Source organism: Zingiber officinale, chromosome 3B (assembly GCF_018446385.1).
Source record: "Zingiber officinale cultivar Zhangliang chromosome 3B, Zo_v1.1, whole genome shotgun sequence".
NCBI lineage: Eukaryota > Viridiplantae > Streptophyta > Magnoliopsida > Zingiberales > Zingiberaceae > Zingiber > Zingiber officinale.
The window spans coordinates 55,706,722-55,717,580 of NC_055991.1; the positions used below are offsets into that span (position 1 = coordinate 55,706,722).

A 10,859-nucleotide genomic window follows, 5' to 3' on the forward strand; every position below is an offset into this window, starting at 1 on the left:
ACCAACTCTCCTACAAGCCTTAACTATTCCCTCAACTAATCCTCGCACGTGGCAGACCCCTTATAGGAGATCCACCCCTTGGGTGCCTGAAAGACCCACATCTGAGCAAAGTCTTGAGGTAACTGAGCAAACATCCTCCACCCAACCATCTCTTGCTCCATCGCATTCACCCAAACTTTGCATTGCACTTCCTCCAGGGCCTACAACCTCAACTAGTTCTCCATGTCTCTTTAAGCAATCCCATGGGTTACCATCCCAACAAGGATTAGATCCTACCTCCCATCTACCATATGGGATGTTTAAGCTGAAAGGTCCATTGGCTGAATCATTGCTGCAAGCATAGAAACAAATGTAAATACAATTTTCGAGCATGATGATGAACACAACCATAATGCCACTACAATAACTTTTTGATTAAATTTTCTTAGCTCATTATTATAAAGTATAATTCTATTATTACTTTATCCAGTTCTATACTTTAAGCTTACATTTGGGTCAACTAGCTATGGACTTGGAAAGAGCTAACAAAGTTTTAAAAGATCGAGTGGAAGAGTTGCAGAGTGCCCCTACTATTCCCAGTGATAAAATGGTCCATTACAAGGAAAAATAGAGGCACAAGCTGACCTTATCACCGGCATGGAGAAAACTATGCAAAACTATCACCGATTGCTACAATCCCAAGAGACGGACAATAAGAACATAGAGCTTTAGTTACTAAGTAGTGAGTCCAAGCTTCAAGTGGAGAGGGCCCTAAAAGAGAAAGCTCTCTCAGATTTAGCTCTCCAAACTACATTACTAGAAGAACTAAAATCATCCCATGCATCCAGATCTCTTGAACTAACCCAAGAGTTAGTTACTAAGGATTCTTTGTTATTGACTAATAAGGAGAAGTTGAGAGTCCAAGATGCACAAATATGATTATTACTAGCAGAGATAGATCAAATAAAACCTGAATGAGCTACTCTCCAAGCCGAGCGAGACATTGTTCGATCTGAGCTATAGTCCTATAAGGTGGGGGAAGGCGAGCGAGGTGAAGCTAAACGAAGAACTTATCTTGACTCTCTTGCATTTGGAGAAACATTTGTCACTCGTATTGTGAAGACTCTTAGCCATATAGCTGCAGGCGGTTATCTAGCTGCCAAACCCCCTCCAAATTTCATAGATCATTGACAACTTAATCGAGAAATTCTAAAATATCTCTTAATACAATTTGATTAAACATGCATCCATGTGTTCCATTTTTGTGTCATCTTAAAGAAATAGCATGTCCAAAAACATTCAAAGTAGTGTTAAATGGTACCTATTACTTTACGTGACTTAGCACCTCTCCAGAGTCATCGACAACTTTACGGAGACAGTGAACACCTTGATATGTTCATGTTCCATGCTCCGAGAGATTTTTCGTAATTGACATCGAGCAAAATGACATGTTTAAACATATATATGAGTAAGCTTCTCGATGAACTTCCAGACAAAATAATAAACTAGGCGAGAATATAATACCAGGCGAAATGACTCGACCGAATACATATATGAGTAAGGTTCTTGATGAACCTCTGGACAACATAATAAGGTGGGCGAGAATATAATGCCGAGTGAAATGACTCATCCGAATACACACACACACACACACACACACACACACACACACACACACACACACACACACACACACACATATAGAGTAAGCTTCTCGATGAACTTCCGGGTGAAATAATAAACTAGGCGAGAATATAATATCGAGCGAAATGACTCGACCGAATACATATATGAGTAAGGTTCTTGATGAACTTCCAGACAACATAATAAGGTGGGCGAGAATATAATGCTAAGTGAAATGACTCGTCTGAATATATATATGATTAAGCTTTTTGTTGAACTTTCGGACGAAATACTAAACTGGGGGGGAATATAATGTCGTGCAAAATGACCCATTTGAACGTACATATACAATTTCCATAATGAATTCCTGGGCTTGATAATAAGTTGAGTGAACCACTACACCGAGTGAACACTGAGTGAAATAAATAGGCTATATATATATATATATAATTTTCATAATGAATTCCTGGACTGAATAATAAGTTGAGCGAACCACTACGCTGAGCGAATGCTAAGCGAATTAATCAAGCCATATATTTGTATCTTTGATGATATCTGGAATGAATATAGTTTAAAGTCGTAGTTTGACTGTATAAAGTTTAAAGTCAAGTTAGACTGTAGAGTTTAAAGTCTCCGGTCGCCTGTTTAAAGCGACCGATCGATTATAGGGTTTAAAGTCTCTAGTCATCTGCTTAATGTGACTGATGGACTATATGGTTTAAAGTCTTCGATCATCTGTTTAACACAACTGATCGACTATATGGTTTAAGTCCCCGGTTCTGTTTAACGCGACCAATTGACTGTATGGTTTAAAGTCTCTATTTGTCTATTTAACGCAATCGATTGACTATATGGTTTAAAGTCTCCAGACGTCTATTTAACACGATCGATCGACTATATAGTTTAAAGTCGTGTTCGACCAAGTGGAACCCACCTACACTTTTTATTGATGTATAAGAGTTGAACAAAATACAAGAGTAAGTTAGAAGTGTACTTGTCAAGCTCTATGAGGTTGCAAATGGTTAGCACTCTAAGGTCTGTCCAGCCTCTGACCTTCAGCATCTTTAAGATAATAAGAACTAGAGGTGAGCTTTTGTACCACCTTGAATGGTCCTCCCCATTGTGGCTCTAGTTTTTTAATGTTCCCGACCAGCTTGATACACTTCTAGACCAGATCACCCACCTAAAAGAATCTAGGAATAACCCATCTGTTATTGTCACGCCCCTAGAGGAGTCCCTTCCAAACAAAAATCCGGCAACATCTCCCCTGTACCGGTGACAATATGAAATATATATACATACATCATAACATATAAACATAAACAATATACTCATCAGCCCACACTGCTGGAACATACATTAAATAAAAACAACATAACCACGCAGTTAATATACGCAGCCTACCCGACTGGACATAAATGAATAAAACAACCATGTAGTTAATATTTAGCCCACACGGCTGTATCAAAAACACAGCGGAAAAACGAAGAGAACCCCCACAATCCACAACTAAAGTTTACTAGCCGATTAGGCTTACACAACCACAAGATCATGAAAGCAAAACACCGCGAATTAAACTCCAAACACAGACCAATTCATACAATACTAAAATCGCTGTATACTATAAAAACCAGTAAAGCGGAAATAAAGCCGATATAACGCAGGACCCAAGACTGGCAGCCGACATCTCTCCAAGCATCCATGAATCATCTACTGCTACCTAACGAAAGAAAACAATTTGCGAGGTGGTGAGTATTGGAACTGAGCGGGTAAGGAAAGATAGTGCATGAACATAATATACATATACAGGGTGCCAACAGTATACAGTCTCATAAAGGGGTATAGCAGATACTAAAATAAAACTATAATATATTCTCGTACCTGAATCCATATCCTAGGCTAGGTAATAGAAGGCCAGAAGTAGTACTAACCTGCTACAATACTGCTCATAACTATAGAGATAATAAGTGAGATGTATCTATTTTGCCAATAAATAAACCAGAGTCTAAACCCCTACAACGAGTGTATATCTCAACATAAGTAAGCAACAACCACATAAACTAGTACCAACAGTAGAAGCAAGCAAAAATAGCATAAGCTAGTAACAGGAACAAAAGTAGCGACAACAACATCAGCAAATATAATAATAATAGCGCATGCACGGATGGTCATCCCGCCCACCTCTCTGCACCACGACCCCTGTATGGTTGAGAGGCCGGATCGATGACAACTGTACCACTCAAAGGTCGCCACTACTCTCAAGTGACCGAGTGGATAGGTGTTGAGTAACTAACTAGCTACATAGCGAAGGGGGTCCCTGCTGCTCGCAACTCCAGCTACCACTATCCAAGCGTGGCCAAGTGCGGCGCGACAGGACAAGCAGCATCAACTCTAGCTACCACTCTCTCAAGTGCCCGAGGATGCGGCCCTGGTCAACGACTCTCTCAACCGCAAGGGAGAATTGGTCGTTGACATGCATGTCATGATATGATGCACCAAATGCAACATTCATCATACAAATATAAGCTGAAATTAGGTATGCTACATGAAGCCAGCATGCTTAATACGGTACATAAACAAACAACAGTCATCATACCAATATAAGTAAAATTAGGTATGCTACATGAAGCCAGTATGCTCAATACAGAACATAAGTAAACAACAATCAAAACATGCAAACATGATATCTAGTATATGCTACGTATCATAGATAACAACGAGAGACTGTATAGATATGGAAATGAATATCTCAAAGATCGAATGGAAGTATCATACGCAGGAAAATAAGAGTGGAGTCAAGGTAAAAATAGTTTCTATCCAAAGATAGCTCATGCACTAAGTTCAAAGAACTAAAGAGTCAAAGTAAGAAGTACCCTCCTTTATCTGTCGATCGTGTTAAACAATCCCATATTGAAACACTCGTCTCAAATCAACGTCCTACATAATCATATAATATACAGTTTAGCTAATCACATGTGCAATATCTAGTTAAATCTAGTTCTCAAAACCGATAAGTTAACCCACCATCGCAATGATTATCAGTCAACCCTAAATATTAGTTTACCTTAATTAATACAATCCATAAATCCTTAATTGAAATCCATTCAATATTATCAACAAAGAACTTGCATGAATCCGATTCATCACAACTAATCATGATATAAATCTAACGATACTAATAACGATCATGCAACCATCTACAACAACCAATCCCCAAATAACCATCATAAATCAATTAACCCACTAATAATTCAAAGATCTACCCAAATCAACATATCACAACAGAATACTCCAACACATCAACTACTAAGCATCCTGAGCCTAACATACATAGTTCATCCACATGATCAATTGCTAACTATCAATCTGATAACTAATCTAACTCATCAATCAATCTCCACTAATTATCACACTAATCAAATTCAATAAGACATAAAATCAACTCTAAAACTTACCCAAATCTGGATGCACCGCCATTAATTTGTCGATGGAGTAGCCGCTGCCAGAAACTGTGGTCGGAGCTAGATGAAGCTCAACATCATGTAACTTGACTCTAGCAGCTGCGAATCTAATCCCAGCAACATACGATGCCTTAGAGATCACTAGTCTATTGTGGTGGTTAGGATTCCGTCTTGAAGATGTCGTTGTAGCCTTATACATACAAACAGGGTGCTAGTCGGATCAACACAGAATTGCACAGAGAATTAAAACTTCCTAATTTGTTTCCGGAAATTTATAAAAATTTCTCTAATAATTTTTCCCTTCATGGTGGTTTGTAAAAAGGAAATTTTATAAATTAAAATATTTCAATCTACAAATATGGAAAGATTTCAAATCTTTTCTTAATCTTTTGTAGAAAGTTATAAAAGGAAAGATTTAAATTTTAAACTCTCTTTTAAAACCATGGAATCCACATAAGAAAATTTTAAAAATAAAATTACTTTTTATTTTAATAGGGTCGGCCACCTAAGCTTGAGTTCAAGCTAGGGCCGGCCACCTCATGAACCCACGAACCATGCCTTTGGCCGACCCTAGCTTGGACTCCAAGCTAGCTTGGCCGTATAGGATGGGTAAAAAGGTGGGTATAGGTGGGTATAATACTCTATAATTAAGAGGTTATGATAGGGACCGAGAGGAGGAATTAGTTTTGGTCTCCCGATGAAATTAAGCATCCCGTGTTCTCCCCGAACACATAACTTAATTTCATCAATAATAATTCATTCCACTAAAGAACTATTATTGAACTACCGCACCAATCTCAAATTACATTTTGGGCTCCTTCTTGTTGGTTGCTACTCGGAAAACCCAATGGCTCCACTGTACAAAAATTTTGTACGTGATCTGAACCTTTCCTAGCTACCATGTGTTCTTTTAAGTTAAACTTGTATCTCCTGCGGAACTTAACAGGTTTGATTCCAAGTTTAACTTATATGTTCTTTTAGGTTTAGATTTGGATCTTCTGCGGAACTTAACACGTTTGATCCAAATCACCTAGGTTATAAATTCAATTAAATATTAGTTTCCAAAATTGGCTTCCAGTACTTCATGGCGAGGCACTTGACCTTCTTGGATATGGGAGCAACCACCACCGACTAGACAAAGCCTTTTAAGGAAAGTTAATATTTAATTTCCTTATATAACTCTAGGTTAACCAAAAGGAACAATCAAATCACAAGGAAAAAAGAAAAAGAACACAACATCGAAATTAAATTCGAAAAAACAAGAATCGAATGCCTCTTGTATTTGGTATTTATACAAAGAAAAATTAACTAGTATGATGCGGAAATTAAATACTAGTTATACCTCTTCCTTGTATGCTAAAAACCTCGAGATCTTCTGCCGTATCCCTCGCCTCCTCTTGGACGTCATGTGGGCGACGATCCTCCAAGACGAACACCACCCGGAAAGCTTCTCCTCCTTCTCTAAAATTCGGCCACCACCACCACAAAGGAGCAAAAGAGAGCAAAGGGAAGAGAGGGAGAGGGGCCGACCACTTGATGATCTCCAACAACACAATATCAATTGTTATCTTATTCAAGGCCTCCCCATCCCCCCTTTTTATATTAGTTTCCCAACGGAAAATTATGGAAAGAGTTTTATAAAAAATTAGACTCATTCCTAGTTCCTTTTTTTTCTTTTTCTTTCCTTTTAATTAATCAATCCTAGATTGATTCATTAATTAAACAACTATTTGTTGATGTTTAATTATTTGACCGGCCCCTTGCTTGGGCACCAAGCAAGGTGGCCGACCACTTATTAAAAGGGAAAGAAAGAAAAAATTTTTATAAAATTTTAAAAGAAGAAAACTTCTAATAAAATTTTACAAACTCTCTCCTTTTTTCTAATGTGGATATTAAAAGGAAAGTTTTAAAATTTAAAACCAAGTTTTAAAATTTAAAACATCTCTAATAATATTTCTTTTTAAAAGAAAGTTTTATAAATTTTACAACTCTCTTTTAAAACCATGACTAATTTAAATTAGGAAAATTTATAAATTTTAAAATCTCTCTTTACAAATTGTAAATATCCGAGAAATTTAAAATTCAAAACAACCTTCTAATTTAAATATTCATGGTACCCTGCCCTTAGGCCATTGTCTGTCACCAAGCAATGAACCGGCCCCTTCTTGGACACCAAGATAGGCTTTTCTTTGGATGGACTTGAGGCTTTATTGAGGCTACAACAGGGACCTAGAGGATAAATTGGTTTTGGCCTTCCGATGAGCTTGAGTATCTCGTACTCGACCCGAACACACAATTCAAGTTCATCGATAATAACTCATTCCACTAGAGAGTTATTACCGCACTACCGCACCAATCCCAAATTACATTATGGGCTCCTTCTTATCATGAGTGTGTTAGTCTCCCTGTGTTTAAGATTACGAATGTCCACTAATTAAGTGAGTTACTGACAACTCATTTAATTAATATCTAGCTCCAAGAGTAGTACCACTGTCACGCCCCGGGGAAGTACCTCCCGAAAAATTTCGGCAGCACCTCCCCTGTACCGGTGACAATTTGAAACTTTCATACATGCAAAAATACGTCAGCCACATGCGGCTGGGATATATATGCAGAAAATAACCACAACCACGCAGTTGAATATGTAGCCCACACGGCTATATCAAAAAGCTCAGCGGAAAACGAATATGAAACCCACATAATCGAAAGTCCACAATACACGTATCAAGTCATAGTATAAAATGACAACACCAAATCCATGAAACGTAGAATGCGAATAGTAAAAGACTAAAAACCGGTAAGAATCCTCGGATGTAACGCGGGAAGTGGGACCGGCTGGCAGCATACTCCAAGTAACTCCAATCAACTACCTACTACCTGAAAACATAACAGTATAGAAGGGGTGGTGAGTACAAAGAACTCAGCGAGTAAGAATAGAATAAAGCATGGTAAGTACGACAACATAAGAATCAAGGGATACAGTCTCCATAATAAGAATAGAATCATGCTATCGAAACATACCACATCTAGACATATCTGATACAATGACTATACATAAACATACCTGACGCGGTAGATATACATGCTCGACTAGAATCAATACCATGATATCAGAATCAGGGAACTCACCAGACTAGCAATAGATCAACTAGAGACACCTGTGCAAATATAGATACGACTGCATATACATGTAAAATAGATGGCATGTATGCAGTATGACACCCAAATGCAACATACATAGCGCAAACAAATGCAACAGCACACAATCACATGCACTAATATCTACTAGGCATGTATGCAAAAGTATCTCCCCAGATGCACCGCGCATCCTATGCAAAAGTGCATGCATGCTCCATGGTCACCCACCACGACCCCTGTATGGCCGAGAGGCTTGGGTCTGTGACAAACCGTACTAGCCTCCAATACAAGCACCGCTATAGGCGGCCGAAGCGGACGGTCAGCTAAGTAGTTATATAACTACACAGCTAAGGGTCTCTGACCACTCACAACTCAAGCCCTCTGACTACTGTACCCTCAAGACCCACTACTCCAGAGTGGTCGAGGCTGACAGAGTATAATCACTGAACGGCTGAGCAAGCGCGACAAGACTAGCTCCACTCCTATCTACCACTCTCCAAAATTGGCTGAATGGCAGCTATAAACAACTGACGACCCTCTCACCACAAGGAAGACATCGGTCGTCAGTATGCAATGAATGATGACATGATGTGAATAGTCACAATATAAATACCATCATCCATAGTGTATCTCAACACCCACAATAACCACAACAAACGTATATACATACTCCAACACACAACGTGGCCAACCAGGTATACAACCCCCATACCACATACCCGTCACATATACACTCGACATCAATATGCATGATAAACACGCTAATCGTACCAGTCAGACGACTCTATGATACCAATTCTATCAATGCACATGCACAGAGTTCTGATATCAAGGGTGAGACTGTATCGAAGTAAAGATGATCATATCAAAGCTCAAATAAAAGGAGACAAGCAGGAATAAAACAAATATACAGATTTAAGGTAATGCAACCTAAGCATTCAAAAACAACCATGCTTTATAGTTCAAAGAACTAAATAGGAGAAAAGGAAGAAATACCCGCCTCCAGATATCTCGTATCAACAGAACCACCCCACGTCACGCTGCTCGTATAGATCAAGGTCCTGTGTCACATATACAATACATGTAATATACATATACCTGTACTACACATACATAAAACACCTATAAATAAATAACCGATTCTAGAGTAATAGCTAATCATGATTACTACTCCTTTCCATTATCCTTCAATAAGAAACTAACCTCCACATCATGATCTTGACCTCAGATTTAGGTTAATCTAGATTTACCACCTTTAATTTCCCAACATAGTGACACCCACCACTGTTAACCAATTCTGACCAACAACCCACAGCCTTCACAGAAATTACAGTAACATAGCACTCACAGCATTCCACAACCGAACAACACATTTCACAACTCCTCTTGATCCCATCATTGATCTAGGTCAAGGAAATACACTGGACTCACTGCAACTCAGGTTAAATCAAGAGAATGGAGCAAGAATTAACAGTGTATCAATTCCCTACGACAAGTAAACTACACCTAACATCTTCACTGGTCGGATCAAGAACAGAACAGTGAGAATTCACTAAAAATTCTGTAAACAACAATAACCAATCGATGCCCTTACCTCTACTGCTTCAATCGCCGGAGATGATCACAACTCCGGTGGAGGAACCAACCCAATCAATCTGTGATGGCTGAAATCACCACAGCACCCCTGTTCTCAGAATCAAACCCCCTTCGAATCAATACCAGAAGGAGGATCAGAACCCAAATTCAAGACAGAAACCAACTCCTTACCTCCAATATCCCGATTAGGGCTCGGTCTTGTTCTTGCTAACGCACAGAGAAGAGGTCAGAACCCTAATTCTCAACCAAAACCTACCGAATCAAAATCAGAAAGAAGATCAGATTCGAATTCACAACAAAACCCAAAACGCTTACCTCCATAAATCCCGGCTAGGGCACAATCTGTGCTTGCCGACGAGCAGGGGAAGGAGATCGGAGAGGGATAATGATGGTGACCTCACACAATCGTTCGACGCTGGCCAGATCTAACGTCGGTGCCCTCGGTCCCTTTCCGACAATAAGCGCAAACCCCAAATTGAAGCCCCGTCGCCCCGGTTCGCCGAGACCAGAGGAGAAGGAAAGGTCGGGAAAGGAATAGGATCCCTCCTTCCCAACGTTCCGAGATCCCTCCCCGCCGGCGCCTCCGAGAGAAGAAGAAGGAGAAGATCGCCGATGGTCGCAGCAGGCGTCGACGTCGGCGTCGGCGTCGGCGTCGGGGAGATCGCGCGAGAGAGAAAGAGGAAGAGAGTGAGTCGGGTCGGGTTCTAGGGTTCGGGTGATAAAAAGCCCTATTAATAGAACCCACTTAGGGTTAAGGAAATCAAACCCTAACTAACATCTCAATTAATCCCTCACATGCGTATTCCTAACCAAACCTCCACTTCTATCCCCGCGAAACTAGTCATACGACCTCCGAAAAATTCTAGAAAAATTTCTATAATTTCCTAAAATTGTCATAAGGTTATTTCATTGTAACCCTAAAATAAATTCACATATCTTACAACCACTCAACTTTATTATCATATTGAACTAGGTCCACCTGCAGGGTTTAACATGGCAATACTTATGAGCTCCTCTTGGGGGCATTCTCAACCTAGATAACTAGGACACAGATTTCTTCTA

At 39.5% G+C, this 10,859-nt stretch overlaps 2 long non-coding RNA genes across 3 annotated transcripts; both read right to left on the reverse strand.

Moving 5' to 3' along the window:
• Window positions 1-3,017: 3,017 nt before the first annotated feature.
• On the reverse strand, window positions 3,018-4,112 carry LOC122056498. Its single transcript, XR_006133194.1, has 2 exons — window positions 3,484-4,112; window positions 3,018-3,322 (listed from the first exon to the last, which is right to left on the reverse strand). It is a non-coding gene; the product is annotated as an uncharacterized LOC122056498 (long non-coding RNA).
• Window positions 4,113-7,704: 3,592 nt separating this feature from the next.
• Window positions 7,705-10,497, reverse strand: LOC122056497. Of its 2 annotated transcripts, XR_006133191.1 has the most exons (5): window positions 10,113-10,497; window positions 9,969-10,031; window positions 9,796-9,885; window positions 9,198-9,262; window positions 7,705-7,940 (listed from the first exon to the last, which is right to left on the reverse strand). It is a non-coding gene; the product is annotated as an uncharacterized LOC122056497 (long non-coding RNA). The 2 variants fall into 2 exon arrangements; XR_006133192.1 differs by lacking the exons at window positions 7,705-7,940; window positions 9,198-9,262 and adding an exon at window positions 9,312-9,631.
• Window positions 10,498-10,859: the final 362 nt, after the last annotated feature.